The sequence below is a fragment of the Alligator sinensis genome, unplaced genomic scaffold (assembly GCF_000455745.1).
Source record: "Alligator sinensis unplaced genomic scaffold, ASM45574v1 scaffold582_1, whole genome shotgun sequence".
Taxonomy (NCBI): domain Eukaryota; kingdom Metazoa; phylum Chordata; order Crocodylia; family Alligatoridae; genus Alligator; species Alligator sinensis.
In genome coordinates this window covers 763777-777593 of record NW_005842651.1, presented here as the reverse complement: position 1 = coordinate 777593, position 13817 = coordinate 763777, and positions in this window count along the sequence as shown.

The following is a 13817-nucleotide window of genomic DNA, read 5'->3' as shown; positions in this document are numbered from 1 at the left end:
GTTGGGGGGGGGGGGGGGGGGGGGTGACTGGGGTGTCAGTCTGAGGGTTGGTGAATGTTTCATAAGGGACTGAGGGATAAGTTCCAAGGGATGAGGGGTGGAGGATGAGCTGGATCATTCAGGGACTGAGCTGTAAGGAATGAGGTTTCCAGGGTTTAAGCCCTGAGAGACAGGGGGACAAGAGGGACCCCTGTAGACCCAGAGGGTAAGGGGTGATCTCTGAGGGATCAAGGCATGAGCCCTGATGGTCGGGGAGGGAGGGAGGAGATCAAAGAGGTGTTCTGAGAGATGGAGATGAGCCCAGAATGGGAGCAGAGAGTAGCAGAGGAAATTCTTACCTTTAGGGTTCCCCCAGCTGCTGATTTTTCCCACTGTCAGTCTGAGAGAACATATAGCATCCAACTGGTGATGGCTGGGAATAGTGCCTCCTGGGGTGCTGAATGACTATTCCCAACTTCTTGTGAGCCTGTGGAACAGTATAATATGATTGCAATATAAGCTGTCCAAAACAAGATAAAAATAATCCTTGCTGGAAGCAGACTATCTGAGATGATCAGAAGACACTTAGCTCATATTTTCCTGCCCTAACATGTGGACACCTCTTCTAAGAGTCCTTAGCGTGTCTGAAAGTTAATGTGCAGTAAGAAGCAAAATAGCACTGCTAATCCATTCTTGGGGCTCAACCCCTGGGCCCCTTTCCTCACAAGTTTGTTGTTAGAACCATCTTTGCACTTCCTAGGTCAGGGGTAGGCAACGTTTTTTGGCTGGAGTGCAGAAAAAACCACAATGTCTACCTTGGAAGGTGCCAGAGTGCTGGCATGCCAGAAAAATAAAATTGGCTGAGGGGTGTGGGGGAGGCAGTACATGGCAGGATGCACTACATATTAGTATATTTAATAATCATAAATGTTGCCTTTGTTGTTGTGTAATTTTTTGTTAGGAATGTTGCAGTGAGAGAGAGAGAAAAGAGAAATAAGAGAAAGAGGAGAGGGGGGAAAGAGAGAGAGAAGGAGAGCAGAGGGAAAGAGATAGAAAAAAGAGGAAGAGAGAAGAAAGGAGAGCAGAGAGAGAACCAGGCACATACATATGCACAGAGAGAAACACACATGTACATGCATGCATGCACATGCACTTGCACGCACACAGAACCACATGTGCACAAACACAGGGAACCAGAACAGACACATGCACACACAGAACCAGAGCCAGACAAACATACAGAACCAGATGCATGGGTGCACAGAGCCGGGCTGCTGGGCCACTGGACAAAGTCCAACCCAACAAAGCCCTGGGCCTGCCAGAGCCCCTGTGCTTCCCTGGGGAGCCAGCCCCTGGGCTGCAGCTTGGCTAGCAGAGGCCCTGGCCCAGAGCCTGCCCATCAGGCCAACCACCCACCCACCCTGCACAGCTAAGCCCTCAAAGCTGCGGTGCTCCTGGCAAGGGGCAGCGCCAGTCTCATCCCAGTAGTGGGGCTGGGCCAGTACTGAGCTTGGAGTGGGTGTTAATCAGGTGGGCTCAGCTGCAAGCCCTGCTGAAAGCAGCCCAGGCTCCATAGTTGAAAGCAGCTACCCAGAGCTGGGGCTGGCTGCAGCTGGGAGTCTTCAAACAGCTGCACGTGTGCTTTGGAGCAGATGTGGGGGGGGGAGGGCTGAGGCAACACTAAAACCTGGCCTCTCCCCTGCTGTGGGCACAGAGCTGATGACTGGGCTCCAGAGCCCCAATAAGCTGCTTGTAGCCAGCCTGGGCTCTGGGCCACTGCAACAGGCAGGCTGCAAACAGCTATGCTGGACTCCAGCATCAGCTCTGTACTGGTGCGTACATGAGCGCCTTGGAGCAGGTGATGGGAGGGGCTTGAGCCAGCACAACCCCAGTCTCTCCCCTGCTACAGGCACAGAGCTGATGACTGGGATCTGGAGCCTCATGCAGCTCTTTGTAGTCAGCGTGGCCTCTGGGCAGCTGCAGCAAGCAGCGAGCAGGCTGCAAACAGCTGTGCCAGACTCCACAGCACTGGCATCAGCTCTGTGCTGGCAGTGACTGCGTGCACACCTCAGAGCAGACAGCAGGGAATGCAGCCTTCCTGCTATCCACTCTGAGGTGCACGTGCAGTCACCACCATCATGGAGCTGACGCTGGGGCTATGGAGCCTGGTGCAGCTGTTTGCAGCCTGCTCATTGCTTGCTGCAGCTGCCCAGAGCCCAGGCCGGCTACAAACAGTTGCGCCAGACTCCAGAGCCCAGTTATCAACTCTGTGCTGGTAGCAGGGGAGAGACTGGGGTTGCGTTGCCTCAGGCCCCTCCCCCACCATCCACTCCATGGTGCACGTACATGTGCTGGTACAGAGGTGATGCCGGAGCCCAGTGCAGGTGTTTTCAGCCTGTCTGCTGCATCCAGCCCCGGCTCTGGGTAGCAGCTACCAACCACAGAGCCCAGGCTTCTTGCAGCAGGGCTTGCAGCTTCCTGCTGGGAGAAGCCCAGGCTCCGTGGTTGGCAGCAGCTACCCAAAGCCAGGGCCAGTGGTGGCATGCCAAGCAAAATGGCCTCGCATGCCATGCTTAGCATGCATGCCAGGAGTTGCCAACCCCTGTCCTAGGTAGACTCTGATGATTTTACACAGAGTAATGTCTTGTTTTTCTTCAGTTGAGTTCAGTAGAGCATTGAACTTGTTCTTCAGTTCAAGCCAAGAAGGCCCTATTCATGGTGAAGTCTTAGTTTGAAATTATTGATTTATAGTTGTTTTTAAACCTTCTCCATCTTCTTCAGTTTGGCAGTACAAAGGTTACGGTCATCACCCATGTCTGCTCCTTTATACACATTGTATATCTGTCAATGGCTGCAAACTTTATTAAAATTCTGAAGTGATATATCATGTTATTTGAAGTAGCATCTGTAGAATCCTATGTACTTTGTGCTCTTTCATGAGAATGTTGTTCCACCTTTCACTAAGTTGTTAACGTTGCAAAATTCTACTGATCATTTGCTATTCTGGTACATGTCCAAATGTTTGCTACACTTGCCCATGATTTAATCCATACTATTGTTTTGACTTCCAACCTTTGTGATTAAATTATCCATAATCACTATTATACTGGGACCTTGGTTAGTATATCCTGTAACACATTTAAAAAAGTACTTACCTTTTCCTTGGGAGGTGTGTGGCTGTTAATCTGAAGAATCTGAATTTAAAAGGGAGCTTTAATCATTCTTTCATGGATAGTTTCCCACTCAATCAGTGGCTGGCCTGCTTCATTTGACATTAGAATTATTATTCCAGATTCTTATCTATAATCCAGCTTTCTGGAATGAATGATTGTAGTAAACTAGGGTGATTTTATCCTTTGGATGCCTTTCATCTCCAGGACTCTCTCCATTGGTTGTGCACTGACAGCAAACTAAGATCTGCCCCTGAGCCAACACCCTAGTTCAATAAAACTTAGTACCACCTGTCTCAGTTCAGGACTTACAGCTCCAGCTGGGGATGTTTGAGGCATACCTCTGCCATTTGTAAAAATTATAGGTCCCCTCTTCTGGAGAAAAGGCAAGTCCAGAGTTATCAAATTCCACTTATCACATAAAATCAGTAAGGTACACAAAATGGTAAAAAGATTTATTACACAAGCAAGACTAATCACAGTGAACATTAACTGTTGGTTGAAAGATAAGTTACAGAAAATAAAAATAAAAATTAGGGTAGGCTCTCACCCTATATTTTAAGACCTTAAGCATTGGAGAGGAGAAGAATAAAGACAGTGACCTTCAGAAAATTAGACTTTAACAAACTCAAGGAACTAGTGGGAAGAATCCCCTGTGACGCAATTCTGAGATGAAATAGAGTCCAAGAGAACTGACTGTACTTTAAGAAGATCCTTTTAAGGGCAGGAGAGCAAGCTATCCTGATGTGACAGAAGAATGGGAAGTGCAGTAAAAGAACAGCCCAGCTACACTGGAATCTCTTCAATGAGCTGAAACTCAAAAAGGAATACTACAAAAGAAAACTCAAATGAAATCCTACAACAAGTGGAAACTTGTTCATAACACTAGGAAAGAGTATATTCTTCCTCAGCATGCAGGAAGAAAACTAGGAAAGCCAAGGCACAATTTCAGATGCAACTGGCAATAAAAAGGGATTTTTACAAGTATGTCAAGAGTAAGGAGAAAACCAAAGAAACCACAGCTTCCTTAGAGAATGCAGCAGGCAATCTAGTTACAAATGATGCAGACAAGGCTGAAGTATTTAATGCCTTTTTTACTTTGGTTTCCACAAATAGGGGCAGCTAACAGATAATGAATGCAGTTGGCAGCAAAGATAGGGAATGAGTCAAACAGCCTAGAGTAATGGCAAAACAGGCTAGGTGTTATTTAGAGAAGCTAGATGCTTTTAATTTAGAGTGCTGGATTAGATGCACCATAGGGTACTGATGGAATTGACTGAGGTAATTTCAGAGCTATTAGTTGTCTTCCTTGAGAACTCATGGAGGATGTGTGAAGTCACAGATGATGGGAAAAGGGCAAATATAGTGTCAACTTTAAGAAAAGGAAGAAAGAGGATACAAGAAATTACAATCCAGCCTGACCTTGATACCTGAAAAGATCATGAAGCAGGTCCTCAAGGAATCTATTGTAAAGCCCCCAGAAGAGAACAAGTTGGTTAGGTACAGTCAGCATAGATTTATTAAGAGCAAGTCATGCCTGACCAGGCTGAGTTTCTTCTTATAATAAGACAATAGGTTTAGTGGATGAGAGGAGAGCAATGGATGTGATATACCTTGACTTTTTAAAGACTTTTGACACTTTCTCCCAAAACATTTTCATTAATGAGCTAAGGAAATACAGACTAGATGAAAGTACTGTAAGGTAGAGACAAAACTGGTTAAATCATTGTGCTCAACAAGTAGGCATCAGTGGCTCAATGCCCAGTTGGGAGGAGGTATCAAGTGTGATTCATTAGGTTTCTGTCCTGGCTATGATATTGTTTAATATCTTCATTCATTATTTGAATCATTGGACCACGCGGATCATCAGACCATCTTTGGATCCTCCCCTCTGCTGTCTGCCGATGGGACAACACTGCTAACTGACAAAGCCCAGATCCTCCAGAGATGAGCTGAACACTTCAGCGCTGTCCTCAATTGGACCTCCTTCATCAACATGCATGCTATATGCAAGCTGCCTCAAATTGCCATGAACTTGCTTGAAGCTCTGCCTACAATCATGGAAGTCCAAAAGGCCATACAACAAATGTCTAGTGACAAAGCTCCTGGAGCTGACATGATTCCAAAAGAGGTCTACAAATCAGGTGGTCATGACCTCATGGAGAAATTAACTGAAATGTTCTGCAGTATGTGGGCACAGGAGGTAGTCCCTCAAGAATTCAAGGATGCCTTTGTCATCTACCTGTACAAGAGGAAGGGAAATCATCAACTCTGTAACAACCACTGGCTGACAGACCATCTAAATGATCTAGTGCTTGAGAGCCAATGAGGCTTCAGAAAAGGACGCAGAACCACCGACATGGTGTTTGCAGTCCAGCAGCTTCATGTAAAGTGCCAGGAACAGAAAGTTGACCTCCTTACACTCATTCACCTAACAAAAGTCTTCAACACAGGGAACCGTTACGGCCTCTGGGAAATCATGAAGAAGTACGGATGCCCTGGAAAGTTCATCAATATAGTTTGACAGTTCCACAATGGCATGATGGCAAATGGCGAATGCTCTACCCCTTTCCAGTCACAAATAGCATCAAACAGGGCTGTGTGCTTGCACCTACCCTCTTAGCATGGTATTCTCTGCCATGCTGTTAGATGCCTTCCAAGACGGTGACCTTGGTATGGGGATCAGGTACCATTTTGACAGAAACATCTTCACCTGCACAGGCTCCAAGCAAGCTCCAAAGTCCAGGCAGCCATGCTTCACAACTTCCTCTTCACTAACAACTGTGCATTATGTGCAGGCTCACAGGCTGACATGCATTGGTCCTTGGACCTATTCTTGTCAGCCTGCAACAACTTCAGACTTACTATTAACATGAAGAAGACTGAAGTGGTGTTTCAATCTGTGCCTGGCACAACACCCCAGGAACCACACATCTCAGTTAAAGGCCAACAACGGTTGATAGTTGACACATTTGTCTATCTAGACAGCGCACTCTCCCATGCTGTCCACATCAATGACAAAGTCAATGCAAGACTAGCAAAAGCCAGTGTGGCTTTTGGCAGACCCCATAAGTCAGTTTGGGACTGCAGAGGCATTGGAATGTTGATGAAACTGAAGGTATACAAAGCCATCATTCTCCCAATCCTCCTGTATGCCTGCAAAACCTAGACTGTCTACCAGTGTCATGTCAAGAAACTAATCCATTTCCACCTGTGCTGCCTCTGAAAGATACTAAAGATCAAATGGCAGGACAAGATTTTGGACACCAAGATGCTCAGAAGATCAGCTCTCCCCAGTATTCACACTCTACTGAAACTGGCACAGCTAAGATGGGCTGGCCACCTTTCAAGAATGCCTGACACTCATCTGCTGAAGAAAATCTTCTACAGCAAACTGTCAAATTGAGTACACTAAAGAAATGTACACCCTAAAGTTGTCCTTAAAGAGTTTTGGCATCGAACAAGAGTCATGGGAGCAAATTGCTCACAACCGTCCATCCAGAACAGAGCAACAATCCGGAATGGTCATCAATTCAGAACAGAGCACTGGCCTTCAAACAGCAATGTAGAGCAGAAGCAATGAAGAAACATGTGGCCAGGAAAATGAAAACCTCTTGTACCAATTCCTCATCGCTCTTCTGCCCTTGCTGTAGCAGATTGTTCAAGACAAAGATCAGGCTTATAAATCACCTACATACCCACGCAACATAGCCTCTGCCCCCCTTATTTCTCTTCTCTCTCTTTTCTCCTTTTTCTCCTTTTCTCCATCCCTGTTTCTCTCCCATTTCTTTTCTCTCTTCCTCCCTCCACCCCCCGCCCCCTGCCATCACTGGATGTGGTCATCTTCATCCATGAAGGACGAATAGCAATTATTTGGATTATGAGGTTGAGTGCACACTTGGCAAATTTGGGGACAACACAAAGTTAGGTTGAGTTTCAGGAGGTTGGGAGGGCAGGGCTAGGATCCAGAATGATCTGGATAGACTGGGAAAATGATCTGCAATCAGCCAGGTGAAATTCAGAAAGGACAAGTACAAAGTCCTGCCCTTAGGACAGAATAATTGTATACATGATTACTGAATGGGGAATGACTGGCTAGACTGCAGTACTTCTAAAAAGGACCTGGAGGTTACAATAGTCCATACACTGAATGTGAGCCAACAGTGTGTTCTTATTGCAAAAAAAAGCCATCAGTATACTGGGTTGTATTATCAGGAGTGTCATTTGCAAATTAAGGGAAGTGATTCTTCTGCTCCATTTAGCATTTTTGAGGTCACATTTGGAGTACTGTGCCCAGCTTTAGGTCCCACACTTCAAGGATGTGGACATTTTGGAAAGAGTTCAGTGCAAAGAAACAAAATTGATTAGGGGCTTGGAAAGTAAGATGTATAAGGTAAGGCTGACAGAATTAAGGATTAGGGAATTAGTCTGAAGAAGAGAAGATCAAGGTGGGAAGCCTTCAAATACCTGCAGGGCAATATAGAGGGCTAGACATGGGCTTTTCTCTGTGGCTATAGGGGACAGGATTAGGAACAATGGTTTCAAACTGCAGCAGAGGAAACATAGGTGGGAAATTATGAGGAAATGTATAACTATGGCTGTGTACACATGTTCAAATGATCTGGGGAAAAATTTCCCAGGTTTGTTTTCCTGATAGAACAACTTACCTGGAGACTCCTGAATAGATATTTGAATGCTCAGCCCCAGAAGAGCAGAGAGCTTGAAGTACTGATGCTGCAGAGCCAGGGGACTCAGTGTAATCAGTTTTCTGGTGACAGTTAGCAGTAGTGTACAGGGTAATCCTTATTGGCTGACCCAGACTGCTCAGAGGTAGACTTTTATCCCTGAAGACAATGTGGAAATTGTGAAGGAGGTGTGGGGAGGGAGAGCAGGAATTGGGAGCAAAGCACCCTAGGATGCTCTAGGACTGTGCTGTGATTTCTTTTAGAAGACTATGTGCAGAGGTATTTGCTCTACCACGATAAACTCTCCTGGGAGCAAATTAACCTTGGTTGTTTCCAGGTTATTTTTCTCCTGAAGCAGCCATTTTTGCTCTGAGAAAAAAAATTTGAACATCTATACACTTGTGGTCTCTCCTGGGAGAGCAACAACTCTCCCAGAGGAAACACAATGGCTGCAGGTAGTCACTGGCGGTAGTCAAGCATTGGAACAGGCTACCTAGAGAAACTGTGGAATTAAAAAGAAGTTGAAAAGACACTTAGCTGAGATGGTTTAGTTAGGGATAATCTTACCTTGAGCAGGGGGTTGGGCTAGATGACATTGTAAGGTTTCTTCCAGAACTACTTTTCTATGATCCTATGATCTCAAACAGCTTTTCCTGCATGGAGCTTCTCAGCTTGTACTACCCAGCCCAATGCCTGAGGATCCTCAGGCTGCAAACATTCTCTTGAGGCCTTCTCTTAAGTATCTACAACTTATCCACTCATCTATATTCTTCTAGTCACTTCTCAGGGAGCATGTGTACATTATTTGCTTCCTCTCCCAGATATGCAACTTGACTGTAGGGCCAGGTGACATTCCTGATCTACACCTGGATCTAAGAAATGTAGAAATAGTCATATTTCCTTAGACCCACAGACTGTTAATCAAATATACTTACATATGAATAAGTCAAGAAAGATATAGATTCTCTCATTCTATTCAAGAGTGATAAACAGGGATCCTGGTTTTCCCTGATTAAAAAAAAAAAAAAAAATCACAAATTCTCTGTTAACCCCCCTCCCAAATCCATGATTATACCCAAACAACCCAGATCTGAGCCTGGGGTGGGCTGCATGCTTGGGTGTGGAGGGCAGCTCCCTGGCACTGTGCACACTCCCCAGGGGGTAGAGGGGACCCATGCCCCCCAGATCTGGGCATAAGGCAGGCACAGACTGTAGGCTTGGGCTCCTGTCCTGCTGCCCTACCCTGGGACCTCTGCAGCCTAGCAAGCATGACCCAGCACAGCAGGGAACAGCAGGGCCACACAGAGAAGCTGCCTGCCTCTGCAAGCTCCACGCTGCCCTCGCAACATGCCACCTGCACCCATGGCTGCAGTGAGGATAGTGGCATGAGTCTGTGCCAATCAAAGCTGCCCCACATGCAGTAGATGCATCACCAGGACAGCATGGAGCTTGCAGAGGCAGGCAGATTCTCTGTGTGACCCTGCTGTTCCCCACCACACTGGGCAGTGGGGTGGGAGCTTAAGCCTGCAGCCTGTGCATCCCTTCCCCATGCACAGATCTGGGGGCACATATCCCCCCTGCCCCCTTGGGATTGCATGCAGCACTGGGGAGCCAGCCCCGCCCCCCCCTCCCTCCCTCCCTCCAGACAAGAGGCTTATGGCCTCGTCCTGCTCCCTGTTTGGGCCCTGCAGCCACGCATTGCATTCCAGAGCCCCAAGCTCCATGCACCACCTGGCTGGGCAGCAACTCCAGTCCCAGCCCCAGCCATAGCCCTGCCCAACTCCCTGCCTCCCTCCCTTCAATACCCCCTCCACCCACAATAAAAGTTAAAATCCTCAATTTACTCCATTTTTCCATGGGAAATGAAAAACCCTGGTCCATGTTGATGAATATCAATATCTTCATGAGATTATTTCCAGGTGTCCATGAACTCGAAATAGATTCTTTTGTTAATTGCTCTTTTCTTTAACTGCAAAGCAAAAATTGTTTGGTTTGGGCCTCTGCTCACATACCAGGCTGTTTGATATGGATAGTAAATCTAGTGCAGACTTTGTGAAACTACCTACATTTCCTTCTGCCAGCTAGAAATGTGACTAGCCATTAAGTAGCCTGGGCATTTCTGACAATAAACTATCACCACAAAAACAATTTCCAGTCACATTATAAAAATACATTAATATCAAATATGGTTCACCTAAACATAAAATTGGTAAAACTGAATATAGCTTAACATTTGCTATAAATAAAGACCAAACATTATATTAGTAAACCCAATTCAGGAAAATACCTATGCATACCCTTCCAAACCTCCAAATCAATCCTGATTTGCACAAGTTCACAATAATGATTCCTTTTGATTTTCTGAGTTATGATTTGTTTGAGCTTGCCTGTCTTTCTGTACTCACTGATTCCAAGGACCATCAAGATATTAACTGTCAATTTCTTTATTTGAACAGTTTGAATAGATTAGAACATTGCTTTCATGTTCTAAAATACAATGCTCATGACCAATTTAGGTTTGGAAAGGATGCTACAGGACTTGGTATTCCCAGAGGTTTTGGACAATATCCATCATACCCTTTAGGGCTAGGTACAGACTTTCAAAAAGCCCAAGGTGGAATCAATTTAAGTTATGCGGTTTTCTGTAAGTGACATAGTTTAGATCAGTAGTGACCAGAACACACATTTGCCCTTTGGGGGAGTGGTGAAGCTTAGACCAGGTTCCACCATTTTGAAACCAGTCCACATATGCCGAACTTCTGTTTTGTTATGGGTTTAGACCAGTTGTTGATCATATACCAAGAAAAGTGTAATGTCTGTGCCTGGCCTAGAAGTAGATGTTCTGTACAAGTTGTTGCTTTTAAATGGCCCAGTACTATTTTGGAATTTTGACATTAACAGTAAAACCCTACCCCCTGCTCTCTGCAAGTCCATTCATAGCATCAGTGAAGTAGGCTTTTGCCTATGAAAGCTTAGGTCTTTCTGAATGAGGTAGTCTTTAAGGTGCAACCCTATCCTGTTTTCTGTCTGATGTCAGACTAGCCTGACTAATTCACTCTCACTAAAACTGAAAGGCAAGATGCAGTATTTGTCAGGTTACCTCCATAGTAATATAATGACATTATACAACAATAGTTAATTGGAATAGTGTCATACAGCATTGTAGTGCAGCAGATAGAAAAGAAAAATTAAGAGTTTTATTTTTAAACTGAGGGTAAGAACCTTATCAACCCCTGATCCCTCTACGTAATAATTACAACTAGTTCTAAAATGTGTCCTTACTTTTAAAACTGGGCAGGACATTTGGCCAATGAATAATGAACATCTATCATATAAGCATAAGATAATCTAGCATTGGTGCAAGCAGCAAAAAGGGGTAGGCTCAAATGCTTATTAATATAATTAACACAATATGGAAATATGTAATATGTAAATATGTTAATGTTCAAGCATGGTGCCTGACAAATATTTGGCCTTTTAGTGAGGAAATTATTGAATAAGATTAAAAAAGAAAATTGAAAAGTCATTTTTACTTGTCCAGTGTGTTGCATAACCTCATCAGAAATCTTATTGGCATTCTGTGCATCTGAGAAAGTACAATTTATTAAAAAGACTGATCAGCAATGAAAGACAACTGAAATAGCATTTGAAAAGCCTGAGTCCTGAAAGAAGTATGATTTCTAGAGAGAAAATGGAAGCCCTTCTTGTGTACTTGTCCACTTGTGTATTCAACCCTTAAAATGGTGTTGGCCATAGACAAAAACCAAGATATAGCCCCTCATGCCCTAGAATTTAAAATGCATTAAGGGTAGCCAAAGGAATGAGATGAGAGATCTAACAAACTTTAATGTAGGAAGAGCCCTACAATGCAGGAGTGCCTACCTCCTTTAGAGCTTCAAGAGATGTCGTTATCCCTACAGGGACACTTTTGAATCTGTTACATTTTTGTCTTTCTGTCAAGGCACATCTACACATGCAAATAAGCAACTAAATTTAATGCACATTAAGCATTTTTGGCAGGTGTCTACATGTGCAGTGACTTGGGACTAAAGTTAGTCCCTAAAGTTAGTCCCAAGTCCCTCCAGTGCTGCCATGTGCCCCTGTGGACACTGGGGGGGAGCTCCAGCCTCTGGCCATATAGCTGCCAACACTTGGCAGCCATGTTGAAGCCAGACCTTGCTGCCAGCACTTGGCAGCCATCTTGGAAATTCTGATCCCTGGCCAGTCTCTTCCCTGCCCAGGAGCTGTGTGCCTAGCACACACCAGCAACTTCCTTGCCCACACTGTATCCCACACACACCCTACCCCCTGCTCACTCCCAGCACCACTCTGAGGACATGCATATGGGTGAAACACAAAAACTTTATTACCCCCAGTGCATTTATAAATTCAGTGTATTATACCAAACAGATATGAAGATGTTCCCCAAAAATTTGTTAAGGTTGCATGTAGATCCTACATGATCACACTTTACCATAACTACAAGGATAAAGGGGAAAGTAATAAAAACATCAAAAAGAAAAGTTGTCCAGGGAAAGAAACTTAAAGGTAAGGAAGGAATTAAAACAAGGAGGAATGGAAGAAAGAGACAAAGAAAGCAATGTGTCTTTTTTGGTAAAAGGGATCTGTTAACAACCATTTCTGTATATTGTAACCCAAAATCCTAATATAGACCATGGAGAGGTGTTCATTTCTACCTCAGCATATTTCCTAGAAATTTGCAGTGATAAAACTCTTTCTGAGGGCTTTGTTATATCCTGAACTTTGAGCTGCTCAAATGTCAGAAAGGTCACACCCTCCCTCTCCCCGCAGGGACAGGAGAGGGAGTTGACTTGGTGTCAGCAATGTCCCCTAGGGAGTAGAGCTTATGGGGTGGAAAATTTGTCCACACAAAACAGGAGGCTGGGAGAGGGGACACTGCATCCTTGGATGCTGGAGGACTTCAGTTTGGGTGGCTCAACTTTGGGGAGTGGCCACACAGATTGGAACTGTGTGAATATGTGGGGAGTGGAACGTGAGCTGGCAGAGATAAACCTGCCCTAAAGTGGTATAACTTTAAGCTTCTAAAAGTGTGCATAAAACTAGTTTCAGGTAAAAATGTGTGGACAATCCAGGGGTTAAGAGCTCCAGGAGCTACCTAAAATTAGAGTGTAACAGGGCCCTGAGAGAGGGAGTATACAGGTGCTTCAGTCTAAAAACCTCTTCCCTGATCCCCATGCCTTCCCCAGACTGTGGTCACCCTCATTTGGGGAAGGCTGGAAGAGCAATGGCAGCATGGGAGAATCACTGGAGAAATCCAGCCATGGGGAAATGTCTCTGTCAGCCCCCATCCCCTTCTCCCCTTCCTGGCACTGATGAAGCTGCTACTCAAGTCTTCCCAGTCATGGTAGCATTGAGCATACTGATACTGGCACTTGTTCTAGCAAGAGAAACTCTCTCTCGCAGGGGAGATATTCCAGGTGTCAATGTGGGAGACTTTCTCATGGATGGGGCATGTTTCTGCAAGAAACTGAATGAATGCCTGTATGCTTGCAATTTCTACCAGGAGAGTGGTGATTCTCCTAGTAAAAATATAATGCTTGTATGTGGTCATGGTTTTAGTATATGGGAAACACAACTGCTCCCATGGCCTATGCACTAATTTGCCTTTGTCTGTGGTGACATTAACAGCCCAACCCTGATTGAGAAATATTAATAGGTATTTGTGTCTGACTGCACTCCAGAGAAGCAACAGTTGAGAGCTATAGTTGTGCCAGAAGATCCTGAAACAAAATGAGCCGTGTGCAAATCTTTTTTTCTGGAGAAAAACAATGTCAGTGGATATGAGCTTTTCCTGTTTTGCAAAGGTTAAGATGTATATCAGGCCAAGCCCTAAGAGGAGAGACTAGGGCACCTGGACCTCTTCAGCCTCCGCAAGAGAAGGTTGAGAGGCGACCTTGTGGCTGCCTATAAGTTCATCATGGGGGCACAGAAGGGAATTGGT